The following is a 23,922-nucleotide window of genomic DNA, read 5'->3' on the forward strand; positions in this document are numbered from 1 at the left end:
AATTAACACACTTAGGGGTAGGGGGGGGTTTGTTCGGGGGGAGGGGCTGCGGTTTGTGGGGTTTGGGTTTTGCATACCAAAAATATTGAGCTGACTTGTCTTTTGTATCGTTGCTCTGTTGGTGTTTTTGATTGCTCAATAAAATATATTTGTATATAAAATTAACATATTCTGTACATTGCAATGTCAGCCTATCTCCACCTACACTATGCCCTGTGAAACACCTATGTACAGATTATATACCTAGAAACAATTTTATTAGAGTTCTTTTTAGCATGCAAAACATGATTTACCGGTACATGTGGAAAATGTTTTATATAAAGTTACTTCTATAACACACACGCTGGTGATAGGCCCTTCCTATCTTGGACTCCATGGTATAGAAATTCTATTAACTTCAGATACTCATAACATGGAACTGGATTTTACTCTTCCACTATTCTTACACGTGGAATGCCATTTTATAAAGGACATCTAAGTCTGACTTTGGATGTTTCCCGCAAAATGTCTAAAGTTGGAAGCATCCAAGCAACCATTTTTTTAAAAAATGGTCTACTTGGACATCCAGGCTGTAAGGATATCTAAACCATCAGAATATCCAAAGTTATACCCCATTTTTGATCCCAAAAAAATGTCCAAGTTGAAAACATCCAAATGGTCTGCATTGGGACGTAGGAGGTGCATACCAACAGAGCAGTGGGACACCTTAGAAAGTACTGCTGTGAACTTCACCTAAAGAGTACCACTTGTACATCTCACCATAACCCCCTTATAATTTAGGGTGAGCCCCTCAAAACTCCCCTAATGCTTACAATAACCACCTGCCTATGACTCCAATAATCATTATGGCTGCACGTGACACCTATATAGCAGTATAGTAGGGTTTTGGTGAGCTCATACTTTCCACCATAAATGTATTGGTTAGACTGGCTTATGGGCCTGGCTCCTTCTATGGTTCACTAGCCCACTCAATAGGCTACTTAAGACACTTGTGTGCTAATCTAGTAGGCTTTCCTATACCTGGTGGTACTATTTGAGAGACAGGTATATATTTTTTTCATTCAGTTTTGTGGGGTGGGAGGGGATGTGTGACCACTGGGTGAGTGTGACCACTGGGGGAGTCATTACTTAGTTCCTCCAGTGGTCATCTGTTCAGTTTAGGTAACTTTTTGGCACTTAGATGCTTCAAAAACAATTCTAGCTCAAAACGTCCAAGTTCTATCCAGGACGTCTTAAGAAATGTTCAATTATAGCTGCAAAACATCCAGGTCTAAGCCCACTCATTTACATGCCTCCAACATGCCCCCTTGATCCTTGGATGCACATTGGGCAAAATGTCCTGGTAGACATCCCGAAAACTGGTTTCAAAAACTGGCAAGCAAAACATCCAAGTGCTGAATTAGGTGTGTTTTTTGGAAGCATTTATTTTTTGATTATGCCCTTATTTGCCTCTATAACCAACTCCTTCAACAGGTTCCACCACAGTTTTGATTGTGGGGGCGGGGTGGGGGGGGGCTTAGTTATTAAGCTATATTAGAAGAACACCTTTTATCATCACTGCAGGAGTCACCAATCTGCAAATTGTCTATACCTCAAGTTAGTGACTACTGCGGTACATGAATAATGATGAAGTTTGTGATTAACCTCGCAAGTAGCCTTATTCATACTGCCCCAAAGTATCAGACCATTATCCCACAGCCCAGTGCTTCTGGTCAACATCTTAAGGGGATGAGCATTAATAGAGTACTCTCCCTCAAAAGTATACTGGAAACACAACCCCCTCTTGAAGACCCCCTGCATCACAATTCACCCCCCCCCCCAAACATTCATCACTAATCTCTCCCCCAAAAATATTTCTACTCCTGAATATCCCTATCTTCACCAAATATCCCCACCATCCTGTGCCCCCACTCTACCCCAGGAGTGATTTGCAATTTCTCCTGCCAGCACTGAGTTCAAGTATCTCACATCTATGTCCTTGCATTAACTTATATTGATATACATTATAGTAATACTGTATAATGCAGGTTATTACCATTTAATGATCATTAGAGGGTAAATGTACAATTTGGCCTTAACTACCTTCACTGTCGATATTCACCGTTGTCAGTTTTAAGATAAAAATATCTATAACAATGTTATATGAATTTTGGGATAACAGTGGAATAGTAAGTTAAATGTAAATTATATAAAATAGATAACAGGGGAAGTTTGTCTATCTAAGATGGCTGAAAAGCTTATGTGGCAAGTCTGGCTGTTTTTCAGAATGATTGTCACCTTTGATTGTTTTTCAAATATTTTTCCCAAATCACACTATTTGACTTGAATCCCCATTCAGTATATGTTCAAGAAGCACCAAGGCATATCCAATGAGGGATACATATTGTTGGGTCAACATGACATTGTCCCCTGCAAAACTGATACCTAAGGTAATGAAGCTCATAATGACCCAGATAAGATAGTGAGTTCTGAGAAAGGCTGATGGCCTGTATGGAGCTGCACCAATGAGGTAATTTGAGAATATAGGGTTTGCAGGGGTAGAGTACACCTACTTTTAAGAGCCCCTCCCCCCCCCCGGAAGAATGCATAATCAGATTGCCTTAGGACACAATAATATGACATTTGGGGATTTTTTTTTCCATTCAGACAGATGTGTGGTTTAAGATATATAAGAGACTGAGTCAGAGGTTGAGAGAAGAATACTTCCTCCTTTCCTTTGATGAAGATGGCTGCCGTGAAGCTTGAAGGCCAATCTAAGAGAGACACTTGGGTAATATATATATATTAATACTAATAATAACAGCTTATATACTGCAATACCGTGAAGTTCTATGCGGTTTACAAAGATTAAGCAAAGGTACAAATTGATTGACTTTAAGAGGGGAGGAAGAAAGAGGGTTAATAGGACAGGAAATCCATTTTTGAGGAGAGAGTGATCAATAGAACAAGTTAATCGTTATAGAGGGGAGAGAGAAGAGAGGATCAGTTGTCTAGATACTTTAGGAACAGGTGTGTTTTCAGACGTTTCCTAAATTCCTCATAAGTAGTGGGCGAAAGCAATTGTTCTAGGTCTTTACCCTATGATGCTGCTTGGTGCGAGAGAAGATGTTCATGGTGTTTTTTCAGTTTACAACCTCTCACTGGGGCTGAAACGAAGTTGGAATGTGAGCTTCTCTTGTGTCTATTGGCTGAGAAGATGAAAAGGTCAGTTATATATTAGGGGCAAGTCCGTGTAGTGCTTTGAAGCAGAAGCAGGCAAATTTAAATTTTACGCGCGCCTCCATTGGCAGCCAATGCAGCTGCCGGTAGTAGGGTGTCACGTGGTCAAACTTCCTCAGCCCAAAGATCAGTTTGACCGCTGCATTTTGCATCAATTGTAAACGCTGCATGTTCTTTTGCAAAATTGCTAAATAGGCGATGTTACAGTAGTCAAGTAGACTCAGTACGAGGGATTGGACTAGGGTTCTGAATGCTGCTGTATCGAAATAAGCTTTAATGGATCGGAGTTTCCAGAGAGTGAAAAATCCCTTTCTGATCAAGGAGTCCACCTGGTCTCTCATGGTTAGGCACTGATCCAAAGTTATACCTAGTATCTTTATGGTAGGTTGGATAAGGTAATTAAGATTATTGATACATAGTGGTGATTTGGTGTCAAGCGGATGTGGCGAAGCAACTAAGAAAGTTGTCTTTTCTGAATTAAGTTTGAGCTAAAGGTTGTCATCCAGTGCTCTATCACGTTTATGGCTTCTGAAGCTTTAGGAATAGTTTCAGAGATAGCATTAATGAATGGGATGATGATCGTAAAATCATCTGCATAACTAAATAGTTTTATCTCTAACTGGGTTAGCTGCGTGCCTAGTGAGGACATGTAGACGTTGAAGAGCAATGGAGATAGCGGATATCCTTGTGGCACACCGGATGGATTGCTCCAGGTTTCTGAAAGTTCATAATTAAAACGTACTTGATAAGTGCGGGACATAAGGAAGCCACGGAACCAATTCAGCACCTCGTCCCTGATACCAATGGCGTCTAGGCATTGCAGCAGTTTCCCGTGGTCTACTAGATCAAAGGCAGAACTTATATCGAATTGCATAACCAGGGCATTAAGGCCCTTACTAAACAGTAGGCGCAGATTGTCTAAAATAGCCGCAATTACTGTCTCAGTACTGAATAACGGTCTAAAACCAGATTGAGTTTCATGTAGGAGAGAGAACTGATCCAGATTAATGAAATAAAAGAAGAAAGAGAGCTTAGAAGAACTTAAATATTTGACAAGTTTGTTTGAAAATATAGTTGTTTGCCATCCAGTTACACATTAACCATTTGTACAAGATTTTTCTCTGTAATTTCATTAAACTAATTTCTTACAATAAACTTATTTAATTCAAGCTGTGCTTCTGTGCATTTTATCACCTCTGGGATAACAAAGCTTAAGGAAGGAATTGAACAGATTAAGGGATACTAGCCATAACATTTATATCTATTGAACCCTGGTCGGCATTCTGTTTCCTATATTTATTTTTTGGCTTATTATTAAATAATTTATTATAGCTAACAAAATTAGTCAGTTTACATGTTCTTAATTTTAAAACTACATTTTTCTGGTAAGCTTTTTAAATATTAAAATAGTTCTTAGGGGACAGAAACACTAACAAGCTCAACAAGAGGCCCCTTGATTTTTTTTTTTTTAAAATATCTCTCTCTCCTCATCTTGGCCAAAATATATAAGTTATTGTAGGACTCATTTCAATATTTTTGAATTTAAATTTGGTTGGATATTTACCAGGAGCTGCATAAGCTCCAGCAGCCAGCCCTAGCAAAATTAGTTTTCAATATATAATGCTGGTGCCCAGACATGACCTGACACTGAGGGCTCCTTTTACTAAGCTGCGTTAGGGCATTAACGCACGGAATAGCGCACGTTGAATTGCCGCATGTGCTAAACCTTAACGCCAGCATTGAGCTGGCATTAGTTCTAGTGGCGTAGCGCACGGTAATATCCAGCGTGCACTAAAAATGCTAGTGCACCTTAGTAAAAGGAGGCCTTAATATCTGGGATAATTCAGCTATCAGCATTAAAAAAATAAAAATAAAAACATTGACCACCATGGGCTGAATATCTATCCTATAGTTTCTACATTTAGGAATCTGAAAGTGATGGTTCTATGTAACTTGCCTTCCCATTATTCTTTTAATTGTGAAGGTTTATTTGATGCCTACAAAACTGAACTAACAGGCTAGAAAGATTTCTTTCCTGGATGAGAGGTATCTAGTATACGTAATATCAAGATACCGAAGTTCTTTTAATAGTGGGTGGGATGGTACATCTCTCAGCCACCAAACTTTCTGGGCAGGGCACATATTAGATCTGGATTGTAACATCTCCTGTATTTTTCCCACATTCGATTGAAATTGATTTGTTGTCATCCACTTTTTTATGGTATCTACACAGAAAGCCAAGTACTCAGTGGCTGAGTTAATTGAAGTTTCAACAGGGAAAAAACCCTAAGTCATCAGCATAACGTGTATTGTTCAGAGCTAAACAAGAAAGCAGCTTAAATACCCGGACTATGTTCTGTAGATATTAAAAAGCAGGCCCAACAGAGATGATCCCTGAGGCACTTCCAAGTCAGCAGTAATCCAGGTACAGTAATTTATTCCCTGCCACACATAGAACTGTTGACTACTCAAAAACAATCCAAACCAAGCGAGCACTCACTCTGCACCTCCTAGGGTTGATTCATATTCTACTACTTTTTTCCAGCATTTTCAAATAAGGCATGTTTCATTATCTGTTGGCAATATAGCCTTGAAATTATTATCATATTAGAAATTGTTGTTTGAAAATACTATCTCAAATTTGAATAAAGTTCTAACATTATGGCGCTCATTTAAAAAGAAAAGAAAAGAAAAAAATGTCCAAACTGTGGCATTAAGGGGCAGATAGATGTTTTTCTTGTCAAATCCTTCCAATTTGCTATTTTTGAAACTTATATTCTATCTAGACAGATATCCATGCTGTGGGTGGGACTGGGTTGTGCTTTTGACTTGGATGTTTTTCTACCAATCATATGTATTGGTGTACCCTCTAATTACAAATTTGAAGGTGTATATTAAGCATTTAAGCTATAACTTCAGAATGTGCTTTCCCATGGTTAATTATTATACCAACTGGAATCTTGCACGGCATTCTACATCAATTCTTGTTGAAATTGATCAGCTTTTTTAGTTTAGTATAGAACTTCATATAAAACTTCACATATGTTTTGCAAAGCTATGCAGCACCTATCTGTGTGCTAGCTGATTGTCAGCCTGGGACAGGTTTTTCCGACATGTTTCACCTATATTGGCTGTATCAAGAATGTCCCCTGTAACCAAAATCAAGATTTAGTCTTCTAATAATATCTGAAATAAACCATACTTAAACAAGCCTCAATAAACATTGCTTCTTCTTGAGGCATTTTTTTGATGGCTTCATATAGAACTTTATTGACAACAACACTCTGACACTCTGGACCCATTTAAAGAAATATCTCCTTATATATACACAAATAATAGGCATAAAAAATAAACTTAATAGGTGAGTGTAATTAAACTATAGATTCTCCTTTATGAAATAGTTGACCATTCAAGTTCCAAATTCAAGCCATTTGGATTTACTGTATTTAGTTGGTATATCCACCGTTGTTCCTTATAGTTTAATAAACGTTTGTAATTACCTCCCTCCCATCCTTCTGTAACTTGATAAATGACTCATCACTTGGTGTTGCTGTTCTTGCCAATGTTGTACCAAGGTTGATTGTTGATTTTGTGTAGTGATTTTTGACTTATGTTCATTGAGCCGAATGTGTATCAATCTACCACTGCGTCCAACTTATACTAAATCACATGGACTTTTATTTCATATATCACAATACATTCTTGCTTTTTTATGTAGTATCGGTATATTAAGTAATCCTTATACTGTACCTTTTAGTGGTACCACCCACTCAGTACCCTCAATTGTGTATTCACACCATTGACAGTTTCCACAATGGGTATATTTGGTCTGATATCTATGCTTGGCAAGCATTTCTCCTATATTCTTACCCCTGGTGAATGTTATTATGGGGGTTCATCAAAAGTTTCTGATATAAGATGTACAACATGCCAATGTTCGATGATAGACTGTTTCAATATTTTTGAAAGGGAAGACACAAACCATTCTATCCACTTCTCTCCATATTTAGTCTTGAATGAGTAAATCCCTATGGGCAAATTTAGCCATTCAGGGAGCAGTGCGGGGCCAGGCTGGAGTGCAAAAAGCTCATTCCTGCCTATTCACCACTGGACCAAAAGAATTAAAAAAGGCAAAAAAAGGTACCGAGGGGGGGAGGGGGTAAAAAATTGTTAGTCGGCTGGGATGGATCCCTCCTGTATATACTGCAAGTTTCCCTGGCTCACCTAAATTAGTCGGGTAAAGCGCTAAAAGATGCCAGGGAGAACACTGCACATCATGGTCTGTGACGCAATATTTGCTCTATAAGATGCACAGACATTTCTACCCACTTTGGGAGGGGGGGGGGGATTCATCTTATGGAACAAAAAATATGGTAGGTGAAATTGGGCACATCCTTATCTAGATGTTTGTCTTTCCTTCATCATATCTTTAGTACCTAAAGCTAATGGCCTTTTTATATAATTACTTTCTGAAAGTATTACCCATGTCACATACACAATATTTAAAAAAAAAACAAACAATCTAATAAACAAACTAATAAAATCTGGAAATAGGTATCAAAGTAAACTTGTTTTCCAAAAATGTATAATTATGAATTTTCCACAAAACTAATAAGCCGAAAATAAGTCAGGTCATCGGGACATAAAAGCCACATCAAGAGAGGTTTAAAACCACTGTCTGCAGCACAGTTTTGTTTTAGCAGATCATTCTGTAAATGGGGAACATCTCAGGAAAGGATCTTTTACAGGTACTTTAGTTTCACCTCAGTTTGAGGAAAATATTTCTACAAGGGTCTCCTGAGCAAATCAAATAGGCCTCACAGGAATATTCTGCAGGAGCCATGTAGAAAGATGGAGGAAGCCAAGCTGTACAAAGCTTTATAAGCTGGAACCAGTCTTTTAAATTGAGCCCTAGCGTAGATGGCATAAATATTTATGTTGCGAATGCCAGTTTGGATTCCATTAGTCCTCAAGGAAAAACATCTAGAGATGTAAGCAGTAAATTGCAAACAGTAAAATTAATGCTTTCTTAATTAGCTATATCTTTTCATTTGAATCTATATATTTTCTAATGGCATTAATCATGCCTTAATGTAAACTGTTTGGAAGTGTTAGATCTTTGTAATGTTCATTCCAAATGGTGCCTATGGGAACCGCAACATTATTTCATTAAATTCTTGCTTGCTGTTAATTGCTTTTTGCAAAACTTGCACAAATAAACTGTAGTTTTTAGAGTCATGGCAGTGGAATTTAGTCTTGTTTCTAGATCTGACTGCTGGGAATTTAGTAATGTTTAGGCTTACCTTTTGCTGCTGTGATAGATGATGGAGAACAGTTAACATTTCTGACCTGCTTTAATCAATAGCACAAATAATATGTCCCACCTTAGAAAAGAGAATGGGAGATCATTTACAAAACAGTGTTTTTCTTGCCAAATGCAGTGCAATGAGCTGTTTATTTTTCTGCTTTAAAGATATCTCTTGTGTGAAACAAATACTGCTCACATAGCATATGTGATTGATGGATATTCACTTAACTAGATTAAAAAAAAAAATCCTGCAACTTTCATTTCTAGTTAATACCAACCACTTGAACAATAAATAAATATTAGAAACTGTAAAATGTGTGTGTGTGGGGGGGAGGGGGGTCAATATTAGGCTCACAGTGGTTGGTTGTTTTTAAGCCACTTATAGCAGCACCCAGAACTGAGCCTGGATATTTGATGCTGGGCTGTGTCTGGGCACCAGCATCGAGTATCCAGGTTGCAGAGATCACCAGAACCCAACAGCATACCGACCGATATTTAGATTGGTGTACGGCAGTGGTCTCAAACTCGCAGCCCGGAGGCCGCATGCGGCCCGCCAGGTACTATTTTGAGGCCCTCAGTATGTTTATCATAATCACAAAAGCAAAATAAAACAGTTTCTTGATCATATGTCTCTTTAGCTATAAATGACAATATTATTATTAAGACTTAGCCAAAAGGAAAGATTTATAAACTATAAAGAGTTTTACCTCATGCAAAATTGTCATTTCTTTAATAAGACGTTAACTATTTTTTCTGAGGCCCTCCAAGTACCTACAAATCCAAAATGTGGCCCTGCAAAGGGTTTGAGTTTGAGACCACTGGTGTACGGTTAGCATGGAGGATAAAATTAGTTTATCCTTTATGCTGGCCTAGCTTTATCTGCTTACTTAACAAGTCAGAGGACTGAGGGGCCCATGTAGAAAGCCTCGTGGTAGAGCCCACTTTCTATTGCCAAACCAGTGCAAAAAAAAAAAAAATACCGCATGCTATAATCAATGAGTACGCAAATTACTGCAAAGTTAAAATGACGGCAGTAAACCACAGCTCATTGTTAAATGTCACCTTTCCTGTCAGTGCCTGAGTGATAACTGGCTCAGGCAGGGGATGCGGAACACCTACTTGTTTGGGGGTGCCCAAGCACCACCTCAGACCCTACCCCCATAATAATAATATTAATTGTAATGACATTTCTTCCATTCATTCATTATATACCGGTACATGCAATATAATCTTAATAACAATATACAATATATAATGGTAACCACAAAATTAAACTACACAAAGCACACTGAAACATCTGCTTTCCTTAATGCCATGTTCTACAAGAAATGCTTCCTTTTTCTCTTTTAAAGCAGCAAAAACAACAAGGCTAATCAACCCCATTTTACCTCTATTTAAAAATGTAATAAAATCAAATACCCAGATCATCACATCAAAAAGCTTCTCCTCTCTCAGACCCCAATAACTGCTGCTTTAATAGGAATTCCATCTACTAGTCACTAGTGTAACAATATTTAATTCAGCTGTACCATTCTATATCTAATTAACTCAAAAAGATGAACGTGGCAGAAAAATGAAAATCGTAAAGCTACTAAAATATTATTTTACTACTGATAATGGGTTATAAACAATATTTGGGACAGCTCTACAACCCCCTCCTTGATGCTATCCTCTACAGCGCCCCCCCTCCCATGTTCTCCAGCCTACTCCCCGATGCTTACCCAAGAAGCTACAGTGCAACACTGAAAAAATGATGCACGTTCCCTGTATTATGCAAAATATAAAGATAGCAGAAGAAAATTTCAAAAACTGATACACTACAATCATTACAATATCGGTTAACAAATACAAAGAAAACAATATGTGGGTAATATACCATTTTATTGGACTACATACATTTTTCAATTAGCTTTTAGAGGCTAAGGACTCCTTTTACAAAGCTTTGCTAGGGCCTTAACGCGTGGAATAGCGTGAGCTAAATTGCCGCACACGCTGGCCGCTAGCACCTCCTTTTGAGCAGGTGGTAGATTTCCGGCTAGCATGCGTTATAGCGTGTGCTAATCCGGTGCATGTGTTAAAACCGCTAGTGCAGATTTGTAAAAGGAGCCTTAAAACTTCTTTCCTCAGGTCAAGACATTATACAGAAGTTATGGTATCCTGTTCTGACCTGAGGAAGAAGGGTTTGGTCTCCAAACATGAATAAAAAATGTATGAAAAGTAGTCCAATGAAAAGATATCACCTTATTTCCATTTTCATTGCTAATATTTATTAAAACATCTGTCACAGTACTTTTAGCCTAAACTAAAAATAAATTTCATTCTTTTTCTACCTCTGTTATCTGCTAATTTACTTTTTCTAAATAGGTTTGTCCCAGTCTCTGGTTTCTGTTTTCCTTATTTTCCTCTTAATTCTCACGCTTAACTCTCTTGCCAAGATTTCCTGTCAATTTGTCATTTTTCTCTTCATTCTTCTCCTTTTCCACTTAGCTTTCTTCAATTTATTTTTCTGCCAATGTCCTGATTTAATTATATCCTACTATACAGTCTACAGTTTCCTTTTTTTTTTTTAAGAATATCTACTTACAGCTTTCTATATCTTTCCCTCACTGTGGTCTCTTATTTAATTTCTTCTTATTTCCCAGTCTCTCACTAACTCTATCCTCTTTCTTCTCTCCCATCCAGCGTTTAACTCTGTCTCCCATTTCTATCCAGCATCTGCCCCTCCTCCCTCTTCCCCTTAATTTTACTATCTGCTACCTCTCCTCTTCTCCCCTTCCAAACAACATCTGCCCCTCTCTCCCCATCTAGCATTTGTCCCTCCCTCTTCCCTCCCTTATATCTAGTGTCTGCCTCTTCTCTCTTCTCTTTCCATCCAGTGCCTGACCTCTCTCCCCCTTTCATTCAGCACCTGACCTTTTCTCTCCCTCTTCCATTCAGTGTTTGCACCCTCTCTTTCTCCTCCCTTCCATCCAGCACCCGATCCACATCCCCTTTCTATCCAACACTTACCTCCTCTCTTACCCCTTCCATCTAGCATCTGCCCCTCTCTCTCACTCCCGTTCCATCAAGTGTCTACACCATCTCTCTCTTACCTCTCTTCCTTCCAGTGCCTGACCCCTCCCTCCCTCCATCCCCTTCCATTCAACATCTGACTCCTCTCTCTCCTATCTCCTATCCAGTGCCTGACCATTTTCTCCCCTCCCCTTCCATCCAGTGCCTGACCTCCTCTCTCCCCTTCCATCCATGTCTGCACCCCTCTCTCCTCCCTTCCATCCAGTGCCTGACTCATCTCTCTTCTCCTTCCATCCAGCACATGACCTCTTCCCTCCTCTTCCATCTAGAGACTGCACCTTATCCTCCCTTCCATTCAGTCTGTTTCCTCCCACTTCTATCTAGCATCTTCCCCTTCTCTCTCTCATCCAGTGTCTGCCCATATCTCCCCTTCCATCCAGCACCTGACTCCCTCTCTCCCTACCCCTTCTATCTAGCACCTGACCAGTTCTCCCCTCCCCTTACTACCCAGAGCCTAACCTCCTCTCTCCTGTTCCATTCAGCATCTGCCCCCTCTCCTCCCTTCTATACAATGTTATTTCATCTCCCCTTCCATCCAGCATCTGCCCCTCTCTCCTCTTCTACCCAATGTCTGCACCTACTCTCTTTCTCCTCCCTTCCATCCAGCACCTGATCCACTCTCTCCACCTATCCAACACCTATCTTCCTCTCTCTCCCCTTTCCTTCCATTGCCTGACCCCTTCCCTCCTCCTTCCATCCTTCCCCCTTCATCCTTCCTCCCATCTCTCTGGCCAATGCATAGTAAGGGGGGGCAGAGGACAAGTCTGCATTTTAACAGTTCAGAGGTATAACTATCAGGCCAAAATAGAGGTTGCAAATGCCAAAGTGGAGCAGCTACAGCAGGAGTTGGCAGTATGCCAAACTGCAAAAGCAGCTAAATGAAGCGGTCTGCATTTAGCAGTGCCTAAGTCATGCTCCACCCATAGAAAATGCCCACTTAGGCATTAGGCGCCACTAAGCACCATGTGATAAGCACTTATCTTTTACAGAATTGGACAGATGCCTATCGCCCAATTATTTTTTTCCCAATTATAGAGACTATTAAGGGTATTTTGCCAAATAAGGATGTTTTTTTACTAAACTAAGGAAGTGCTTCTTACTGTGGGCTGGTGAGATAAATGATCCGAAGCTCATTTAATTTCTATGAGCGTCAGAGCATTTACTTTGCTGGCCTGCAGTAAGAAGTTCTTTCACAGTTTAGTAAACCCAATTTTAAGCGCCTTTTATAGAATAAGCCCCAAAATGAAGTTCTGATGATGGCTGCAGCCAGAGAGGTATCAGTGCAGACTTACCTCCAGGCCAGTGTGCTTAAACCTGCTTCTGAGGTTCCTATCAACTGTATATTCAAAGATGGTGTCAATAGATCTCAATTCAATTTACTTATTTATTTCTCATCATATCCAGAAAAAAAAGCACACTAGAGGGTTTTCAAAAAAACATTCAGAGACCATCACAACACATAAGAACAGCATCACAGTATGCAAAAACACAAAGCAATTAAATTAAATACAATAACCCCTCTCCTTCACACACATAAACTCCGCCGCCTCCCCCAACATACTTCTTCAGCCTGCAGGGGTGTATTAAAATGTTTATGTATAAGCTTTTAAACAATAATATCACTGTAAATATAGTGGCATAAGAAAAAGGCAAAACAAATATGTCTCTCTCTCTTTACATCTTTCTATCTGGATAGATTTACATATATATAGAGAGATATATGGATATAAATATATATTTCAAAGGAAATAAAAATAATCTATCCATTCATAAAGCAATAGGAAAAGAAAGAGGATAAAGAAATCAAGTAAACTAAATGGGAAAGCACTTATTCCCATAGATTTGTCCCAAGCCCGTCTTTACAGTGTATCAGAATATCATATCTTAATACTCGTTTCCTGCTCAGCTGAAATAAATTCCAACTCAGCAGGTGATATAATCAGTACATTAGCGTTGTTTTTACTTTTATTTTATCACCTCCTCCTCACATATCTAGCTAATCAGTGCTTGCTAGAGTATCACACTGAAGTCAATTGGATGCATGATATAACTTCCCAAAAACTGCTGCAGGAGTTAACCTTTGACGAAAGTGACAGTTGCATAAATAGAGATCTTTAGTGACATTTTGCTAATGAGGTGCAACTATTTCTTCTCCAGTACTTATTTTAAATTAGAACATTTTCTGTTGCTAAGCACCTACGTTAAATACTCCTGTTTGGTCAACAAACAGGACCACATCGCTATTAAAACTATGCATATCATGGGGTTTCATTATCTGCATTATTAAAAAGTTGGCTAGTATCTGCTCTTAGAGGCCAGAGATGAGATGAGAGAATCACTTCCAGCATGCATTTCACCACAGGCAGCTGGAGTGCAGTCTTCTGTATGACTCCCTTGTTTGTAGGAGGAAGTTTATTACCTGCTAGTAAAAAATAAAGCTTTACCCTAAAGACTTTATTAGGGGCTCCATTTAAAGAAGAAGGTAATAGGACCAATTTAATGAAAGCAGATATTTTTTTTCTGTTTAGACATAAGCTTAATTAGGCATCTAACTTGACTGTGTCCAGAGTTGTAGCTCTACAACACATAGTTATTAAAACTGTCCTCAAAGATTCTTTGGGTCAAATATAATTTTGATGCTACATGTATTCAAAAATGGCTGATAGTAGCCTTTTTTTTTTGTTTATGTTCCCTGTTGGTGACTGCTGGGTTCATTTTCTGATTTTAGTATTCTATTCTTATTGCTATTTGTCTTATTTTTATTTTCTACCTCTGATCACTAATGATCTGTCATCAGCATTTTATTGGCTAGCTGTACATTTCTAAACCATTGTAAACTATAAAGAAAAACATGTGCTTATAGTATATTAACATTGGCTGGCAATATGGATCTAAGATGGTTGCTGCAAGTTGAGGATTCAAGATGGCCAACATGAGTTGAAAGGCTGCATTTGGAAAACTTTATTTCTTATATAACAATGGGGAACCATAAATGTGTTTAGTGATCAAAGACAGCTAAGCTTCCTATCATTGAATTGACTGATAATTATGTTTGGCATGCAGAGGAGAAACAATTACATATGCAGTAGTGCCTGCTAGGAACATCCACCATAGAGGGTGGTAAGGAACGTTCCTCTGGCCCAAAGTGACTCTGAACCCAGATGCTAGGACTCTATTTCTATAGCTTTCCTGTTCAGGTATTCCGACACTTGCTGGATCAAATGTGAGCAGGAGGATCATTAATACAGAATTCTGTTCTAGTGATGCCAGTCATGACTCATGAGTAATCCTTCCATATAAAGAAGTTGGAGTAGACCCCCAGCTGGTGAAATTTTGCAACAGATGCTATTTGGAGCTGAGGGTGGCCATTAGATAAGAGATAACTTCACTGAGAATTTATATGATCTTCCTGAGACACTGCTAAAAAAGCCTGCAGAGATGTCTAGGTGATAACCCCCTCCCCCCACCCCCCGCTAACAATATGCTAATCAGTTATTGCATGGTGATGTAGCTGCACTATTATATTTTCTATTTTTTTAGTGCATGGGTAGTACACGCCAAACACAAAACTACCATGAGCTGTATGAGTGCACCCCAAAGTAATGCCTTTTACCCTGCAGTAAGCTCACATTAGTGCTTGCTACAACTTAGTAAAGGGGCCCCTGTATGTTTCTCCTCATCTTCCTGCAGCTGGAATCTGTGCACAAAAGGTAAAATTCTGCATGATCAAGTTTATTACGCTTAATATACTGCATTTTGTAAAACATCAATACAGTTTACATTATAACATTTAAATAGTTCTAGTAGAGAGATGTATAGAAAAGAAGAGAGATAAAAAGGAATTACAATTGACAGGATAGGAGTAGGGAAAGTACAGCTAGACTTCTGTGCCCTCCTCTCAGATTCAGAATCTTAAAGGAGAAGAAGGTGTGGTATGTGTAACAGTGAAAGTGTCATTGAAAAAAATGTGAAAAAGTCCTTTAAAAAATGTCATGAGCATTGTCTTAAAGCAATCTTAGGTAGATTCCTTTCTAAGTTCATTGGGAAGAGAATTCCAGGAGGTGGGTCTGAAGATAGTTTTACAAATTAGTTAATAAGTTATTTGTCTGAAAGAGGGTACAATGAGAAGATGTTGTGAGTGGTATGAAAGGGTATGTAGCAGATTAAAAGATTTTCAAGATAAAGTGAGGTGGGGGGGGGGGAAGCTTGTGATTGGCAAATTTTGTAAACCAGGAGCAGTATTTTATAAGTAAGTCAATGATGTACTGGTAGCCAGTAAGCTGAATTTAAGAGTGGTATCAAATTACCAAAATTTCGTTTTCCATTGATGTTTTATTGCCTTATTCTGAATTAATTATAAACATTGTATTTCTTTTATGTTGATGCCTGAGTAGAGTGAATTGCAGTAGTCTATATGGCTTAGCACAAGTGAGTGAATTAAAATGTTGAGAACAGATGGAAATAAAAGGTTTGAGATGGAATGGATCATGCATAATTTAAGAAATGTTCTGCACTGCTGAGGCATTCAGCACAAATTCTGCATTGTGTAGTTAAGCAGAATTCCCCCAGGAGCAAAAATAGGAGGCAGTAAGTTATCCCATATATTTTAGCACATCTTGTGAAGTGTGATAGTAGCAGGAAGGCATATGGAAGCATATGGAGAGGAGAGTATTGGTGATATGAAGTCCATGTGATGTTTTGTTTTATTATTTTTTTAAATAAATGTTTTGCTTGTTTTTGCTTTTAATCCACATAGGATATTTGTGTATAAAAATTTTGAAATAAATAAGGGCAAAATGCAAAAGGAAATAAAGCCTTGTTTTAAGGAAACCTTAAAAATGGGCTTTAATATATAGGAAGGTCCCATGCTAAAACATCCTAAGCCCATTTTCTAATGTGTTTCAGTAAAAGATCCCCTAAAATAAGTGTTTATCAAATCAACACAAAAAACCCCACTTCTAGTACTCTAACCCTCACCAGCATGGTTTGACTCCTCCATTCTGTTTTTCTGCCTTTTCTGTGTTAATTCCACTAGAAAACGTACCCGGCAATAATAACTATTATTTGGAAACATCAATATATACTGAATTTTTGTGTCCTCAAATAACTTTTAATGAGCTGAAAAACAAACACCTAAATTTATAATTGAATCTGGCTGATAGGTAGTGGAGGCTTCAAATCACACAAAATACAGCTGTCAGATTGATTCATCATGCAAAGCCTTTTGGCTTTGTGGCATCATTCCTCATGTAGCATAATTGGCTTCTCGTGGTATGTAGGATTAAATTTTGGCCAGGTTGTTTAAAGGGCCTTATGCATCTGGGCCAATCAGAGCCTTAGGCTTCTCTCTGGTGCATCCTAGGGCATCCTGTGGAGAGGATGACCGGCCATTTTGAAGTGGTAGACCAGCTGGCTGGAGGGAGTAGGCATCCCTCCTGCCAGCCATCTATGTAAGGTAAGGGGAAGAGGGTGGGGGGTCGTCAGAGACATGGGGTAGTTGCGGGAAAGCATGAGCATCTCTCCTGCTGCCAAGGGGGTGTTGGGGTATGTGTTGCTTGGCAGCGGAGGAGCGTGGGCATCTCTTTCACTGATGCCAAGAGAGTGCTGGGGGGTATTGCTTGATGGGCAGAGAATGGGCATCTTTCCCGCTGTGGGTTGGAGGGTTGCTTGACTTCGCCAGCTTGGTTTGCTGTTTGGGGTGTTTTATTGGGGGTATGCATGTGCCCATCACTATCACCAGCGATGGGCACATACAAATTTAGCGAATATTCACTATTTTCCACCAACCTCATTTGCATGAGCGTTTTATGGAGAATGACTCACTACTATAATGGCTGCAATAGCGGCCCGTTGGTATTTTTATGTGGAATTTTGAGAATCTAGCCCTGACACATTATATTCTGGCAAGGATCATGTGTTTTCAGAACTATAATCTATCAATTCTTCTCCCTATAAAGGTCATCTTAATTCTACACAGGTAACTACACTCAACAGAGAGAATTTAGGTGCTGAAATGATCGTCGCTAAATTAGAATTTTGCAAAGAGCACTCTGAGGTGAATGACCTTTACAGAATGCTAACTTAGGCCCGGATTCTAGAAATGATGCCTATAGTTAGGCACCTAGATTGGCACACCTAGTCAATCTAGGCACTTAATTTAATTTGCTTAATTGAAAGCGCCATTAATAACCATTAAAAATTAATTAATTGGTAGGCACCTACTACTTTGAGGTATGCATAAGAACATATGAACAGCCTGTTCTGGGTAAGACCAATGATTATTCTAGTCCAGCATCCCGCCTTCATGGTGGCCAATTCTTGAGCATAAACCCAAATAGGAGCAACATTTCTTGCTACCAAAACAGGGCAAGGATTGGTTTCCCCCATGTCTGCCTCAATAGCACACTATAGATTTCTCCTCCAGGAACTTGTCCAAACCTTTTTATAAAACCAGCTACTATACATGTTAATCACTCTTACCATGTCCTCTGTTAATGCGTCCTCTGTCAATCCAGAGATTAACTATTCTCTGAGTAAAAAAATATTTCCTCTTATTGGTTTTAAAACTATCTCCCTGTAACTTCATTGAGTGTTCCGTAGTCTTTGTAATTTTGATAGAGTAAACAAATCAATCCACTTGTACCCATTCTACATTACTCAGGATTTTGCAGACTTCAGTCATATCTCCCATCAGTCATATTTTTTCCAAGCTGAAGAGCCCTAACCTATTTAGTCTTTCCTTATACAAGAGGAGTTTCATCCCCTTTATCATCTTGGTTGCTATTATTTGAATCTTTTTTAGATAAGGCAACCAATACTCCCATAGGCTTGGCCTTTGGTATCTGGCCAATCAGAGTCATAGGCCACTCCCAGTGCATCCCAGAATGCACCAGGAAGGAGAAGGCCTGCCATTTTGGAAGAGGCAGTGTTTGAGACTACTGACCTAATCTCATCCATGGAACATCCCTATTCTAAAAACACCACTTACATCACTTTATTGTGCAAGTACTTTTTGGCATAATGGGAGTCTGTAATAGTACTTTTGCTCCTTTCCGTGGTCAACGTTCTTTTATGAGAAAAGTGGGAGTGTTGGGGATGAAGGTGATTCTTTCTCTTTGGGATGGGGGAGATCACCCTTCTTACTAATATTGGAGACATAGATTGCATGACCTGTTGTCACTCAAACATAGAGTGGCTAGACTTAGCCCCAAATGCAAATAAAAACTTTTCCTTCAAATTTGGGATCCTTATATCCAGCCTTTACCATCCTGAGCCCACAGTGATATTTTGAATTCCATGTAACAATGATAGATCTGGTGATGGCTGACAGGCATGAGACATCGGTCATGGGTTTTGGGGTTTTTTTTGGGGCAGGGGGTTGCGAGGGTGGGATGTTTCTTCTATTTTATAATAGGTGATCTGCATTGTCCTGTTCAGTTGTAATGCTATGTTCCTCATGTTCATTGTGAATACGTTATACTATCTGTCTTATTGTATTCTTATGCAGTCATCAATAAAAAATTGTTGAATATTAATGAATGTTATAATGCCCTTGTATCGCTCTATGGTACAGCCATAACTTGAATACTATGTACAGTTCTGGTCACCATTTCTCAAAAAAGATTTAGCAGAATTATATAAGGTACAGAGAAGAGCAACAAAAATAATAAAAGGTTTGGGACAACTTTCCAATGAGGAGAGGCTAACATGGCTAGGGTTCTTCAGCTTATAGAAGAGATGGCTCAGGTGGAATATCATAGAAGTCTATAAAATATTGAGTATAGTGGAAAGGGTAAATGTGAATTGCTTGTTTACTCTTTCCAAAAACACTAGGACTAGGTGTCATGTGATGAAGCTACTAAGTAGTAGATTTAAAACAAACCGGATAAAATATTTTTTCATACCCTATGCAGTTAAACTCTGGAATTCATTGTCAGAGAATGTGATGAAATCAGTTAGTTTAGCAGAGTTTAAAATAGGTTTAAATAATTTCCTAAACGAGAAGCCCATAAGGGGAGAGTTTGGTGCAGTGGTTAAAGCTACAGCTTCAGCACCCTGAGGTTGTAGGTTCAAACCCACACTGCTCCTTCTGACCCTCAGCATGTCACTTAATCCCCCTGTAAGGTTTGAATCGTCAGGTCCCCCACAAGGTGAGGTGGTAGGGGTTACCTGAGAGGCGCCCTTACACATGCCAGGTCCCGGGTTCAGTTCCCTCACAGAAGATTCACCAGGAGTAGAATCAAATAAGAAACACAGCCAGAGGTGTTTGCATAAAGAATATATTATAGAAATAGGCTTACAGAAAAGCAATATTTAGAAGCATTACAATTAAGTAGAGAGCAAAGCAGTTTCCCTGCCTTACATAGTTCAGAGGCAAAGAGACAGAGAGTCTGAAGTTCTAGGGAGAGCCTGAGAGAGAGAGAGAGAGAGAGAGAGAGAGAAAGGGGGATGGGGTGATGGTCTAAGCTTCGGGTTCCATAGATAAAGAAAATGATAGACAGAGAAAGAGATTTGCAAGTTGATTTAATTAGGGCTACTTAAAACCGTCTTCTTGCACTCAGGGTCTATCTGCATTCACATGCCAGAGTCAGATTGATATAATTTCCCATAGGCCTTTGCTGACATTAGTTATGCCAACTGCAAATGCTGATTGCTAGCAATAGCTATGCTGACACCCCCCATTGCCCCAGGTACATTAAATAGATTGTGAGCCCACCAGGACAGACAGGGGAAAATGCTTGAGTACCTGAGTAAAATTCATGCAAACCATTCTAAGTTCCCCTGGGAGAACAGTATAGAAAACTGAATAAATAAATTAGAGATAGCTTTGAGAAATCTACTGTTTATTCCAAGGATAAGCAGCATAAAATCTGTTTTACTTATTGGGATCTTGCTAGGTACTTGGGACCTGGGTTGGCCACTGTTGGAAACAGGATGCTGATCTTGATGGACCTTTGGTCTGTCTCAGTATGACAATTCTTATATTCTTATGTGAGCCAAGTATAGGACAATCAAGCCATTGTGACCTCACTTATGAGTTTGGCTCTTAGGCATTGGTGGAATGAGGCATTATGACATCACAATCTCAGCTCTGGAATGTTGCTACTCTGGGTTTCTGTTAGGTATTTGGGACCTGGGGTGGCCACTGTTGGAAACAGGGCTTGATGTACTTTCAGTCTGTCCCAGTATGATAATTCTTATGTTTTGTGCATGAAAATGGGATAAAATTATCCTCTCCAAATCTGCATCCTTTCTGACTAGACAAAAGAATGATGTGACAGCTATCACACAGTACAATTGAGCACACCTTCCCATATCACATGCACAAATGTGAAATACTATGAACCATTAAATATAAACCTATTATTTTTTTATTGTTTCAAGATTAACTTCAACTTTCATTACCTAACTCATCCCATGTTGAAAGAAAGCTATTTAGAAACATTTAATTTTAACTTTTGCAAGTTAATTATACTATTATTCCATTAACAGCCTGTTATTATTTAATTAACTCCCAGTATCTCATATCATTAAATGCCATTGAATTGTTTCTTAAAACAATTAATTCAAAGTACTGCAGATTTTAATGCACACTGAACATCAAAAGAAAAGCAAAGCAAAGAATGTTAAAAGTCATAGATATGTTAACTTAGATATTTTTATGGAGGTAATTGGCCCTATTTATCAAAGTCGTGATTTTAAGTACATAAGAATTGACATTCTGTGTCAAAATTAAGGTTCATCATCCCAGTAACCTTTTTCCAACAGTGATAAAATCAAGTCACAACTACCTGATAGATCTCCAAAAGTAGATAGTAGAAAGTAGATAGTTTCTATCTTACTCACCTAGAGGCATAAGCAGTGTCTTTTCTCAGATCGACCTTAATTATGGTCTATGGACTTTTCTTCCAGGAATTTGTCCAAACCTTTTTTAATCCATGCTACATTAACTTTTTTTTAATTACATCCAGAGCTTAATTATGAATTGATCCCAAATTATATAAAGTCTACCTAAAGTTAGGCACTCACATTGGTACGCATAGCCAATGTAGGTGTCTAACTTAATTGGTAGGCTTAATTGGTGCCAATTAAATATTTACCATCTCATAATTGCCTTTAATTGAACTTATTAAAAGTTTTAAGTGCCTAACTTGAAAAGCGTGATTCTATAAAAAGTAGGTACCTAGTTCAAAGCGTATAATTAAAAGTAGGCATGATTAGAAGCTGACTGTGGGTGTGTTTTCCAGTTAGGTGCCTGTTTTTGATATAGATACCATTGTGCGTCTAACTTAGGTGCAGGCTTTGAGGCCTAGAAAACCCTGGCATACATGTGGTATGCCTAAAAGTTAGGATGCCTAACAGCACCTAAAGCCACTTAGGTGGTGCTAAACCTGAGTCTACATAGTGTGTCTAACTTTTATAAAATCACACTTAGTGCTGCACTAGTTGGCGCTGGTATTTTAGGTGACATATATACAATAGAATAGGGGCCGGAGTGTATTGACTGAAAAAAAGTATTTTCTCCTTTTTTATTCTGAATATACTATTTTGTGTCTTTTGTATTTTTGAAAGACTAAACAATTTGGGCCAGATTATACAATGCACCAACATTGTAGGCACTGATCCACCTGGTTTTGATGCCTACGCATGCTTAGGCATTGATAGGTATCCTAGAGGTAGGCACCAGTAAGTCAACCATGCCTATTCTCTGAGATTCAGTACTCACAAGATTTTTATGTGTAAGAGACACGACTCTTGTTTTATAAGACTGTCTATACCAGACATGGGCAACTCCAGTCCTCGAGGGCCAGAATCCAATTGGGTTTTCAGGATTTTCCCAATGAATATGCATGAGATCCATTTGCATGCACTGCTTTCAATGCATATTCATTGGGGAAATCCTGAAAACACGATTGGATTCCGGCCCTTGAGGACCGGAGTTGCACATGTCTGGTCTATACTGTACTTTTACAGTAAGATAGAAGTGGTTAATTAGTTATATTTTGAAAAAAAAAATTATCAATTAACTTCAATGTTGCAATCAATTACCACACCTTTTAAAGCTAGTTAAAACAATTTAGCCTGTACACGGACTTTAGTTAGGCATCACTAGGCGTCTGCAATTAGGGTGTCCAGTGGCACTGAATGTAGGTGTCCTTTATGGAATCTAACCCTTTGTGTTTGACTGTTCCATTGTACCTCTACATATGTCCAAAAAGCAAGTTTGTTTTAAATTTCATGACTTCTTGATAATACAGTGGTACCTTGGATTACGAGCATAATCCGTTCCAGGAGCATGCTCGTAATCCAAAATGCTCGTATATCAAAGCAAGTTTCCCCATAGGAAGTAAAGGAAACTTGCTTTGATATGTTCCCCCCCCGAGGCCAGCAGCGCTGCTCCCCCCCCACGAGAACCGGCATTGCTCCCCCCGAAGGCCCCCCCCTGCGAACCAGCACCTTCCCCCCGTGATCCGGCACCCCCCACCGCCATCGTGCACCCCCCGCCGCCATCATGCACCCCCCCGCCACCACCAGCACCCCCACGCCGCGACCTGAGATCCCCCAACCCACCCGAACCCTCTTCTTACTTCCAGTGTAGCCTCCGCATCGGCATTGCCACCGGCACCAGCATGTCCTGTGCGTTGGTGCCGGTGCCCGAAAATCTGCTTCCTGTGCTGGGCCTTGAGCATGCGCACATGCTCAAGGCCCAGCACAGGAAGCAGATTTTCGGGCACCGGCACCAACGCACAGGACATGCTGGTGCCGGTGCCGATGCGGAGGCTACACTGGAAGTAAGAAGAGGGTTCGGGTGGGTTGGGGGATCTCAGGTTGCGGCGGGGGGGTGCCCGATGGCGGCAGGGGGGGTGGCGGCGGAGGGGTGCCGGATCACGGGGGGAGGGTGCCGGTTCGCGGGGGGGGGGGGGCGCTCGTACAGCGAGGCAAGCTCGGTTTACGAGGCACCAAGTTTGCAAATGCTTTGCTCGTCTTGCAAAACACTCGCAAACCGGTGCACTCGTAAACCGAGGTACCACTATACTTTATATGAAATTTTCTTCAATTTACTAATAAAAATAAAAACTTATAGACTGTGCACTCAAATCAATTGTCAAAAAAATTATACTCAGAAAAAAATAAATATACAAAATATTTATGTATGCTTCAATCCCCCTCCCCCCCCGCTCCCATTTTTACAAAACCATAGCATGGTTTTTAGCTCTGGCTGTGGTGGTAGTAGCTCCAATGCTCATAGAATTCCTATGAGCATTGGAGCTGTTATCGCCAAAGCTGGCGCTAAAACCTGCAATATGGTTTTGTAAAAGGGG

Source organism: Geotrypetes seraphini, chromosome 12 (assembly GCF_902459505.1).
Source record: "Geotrypetes seraphini chromosome 12, aGeoSer1.1, whole genome shotgun sequence".
In the NCBI taxonomy this organism is placed as follows: Eukaryota; Metazoa; Chordata; class Amphibia; order Gymnophiona; family Dermophiidae; genus Geotrypetes; species Geotrypetes seraphini.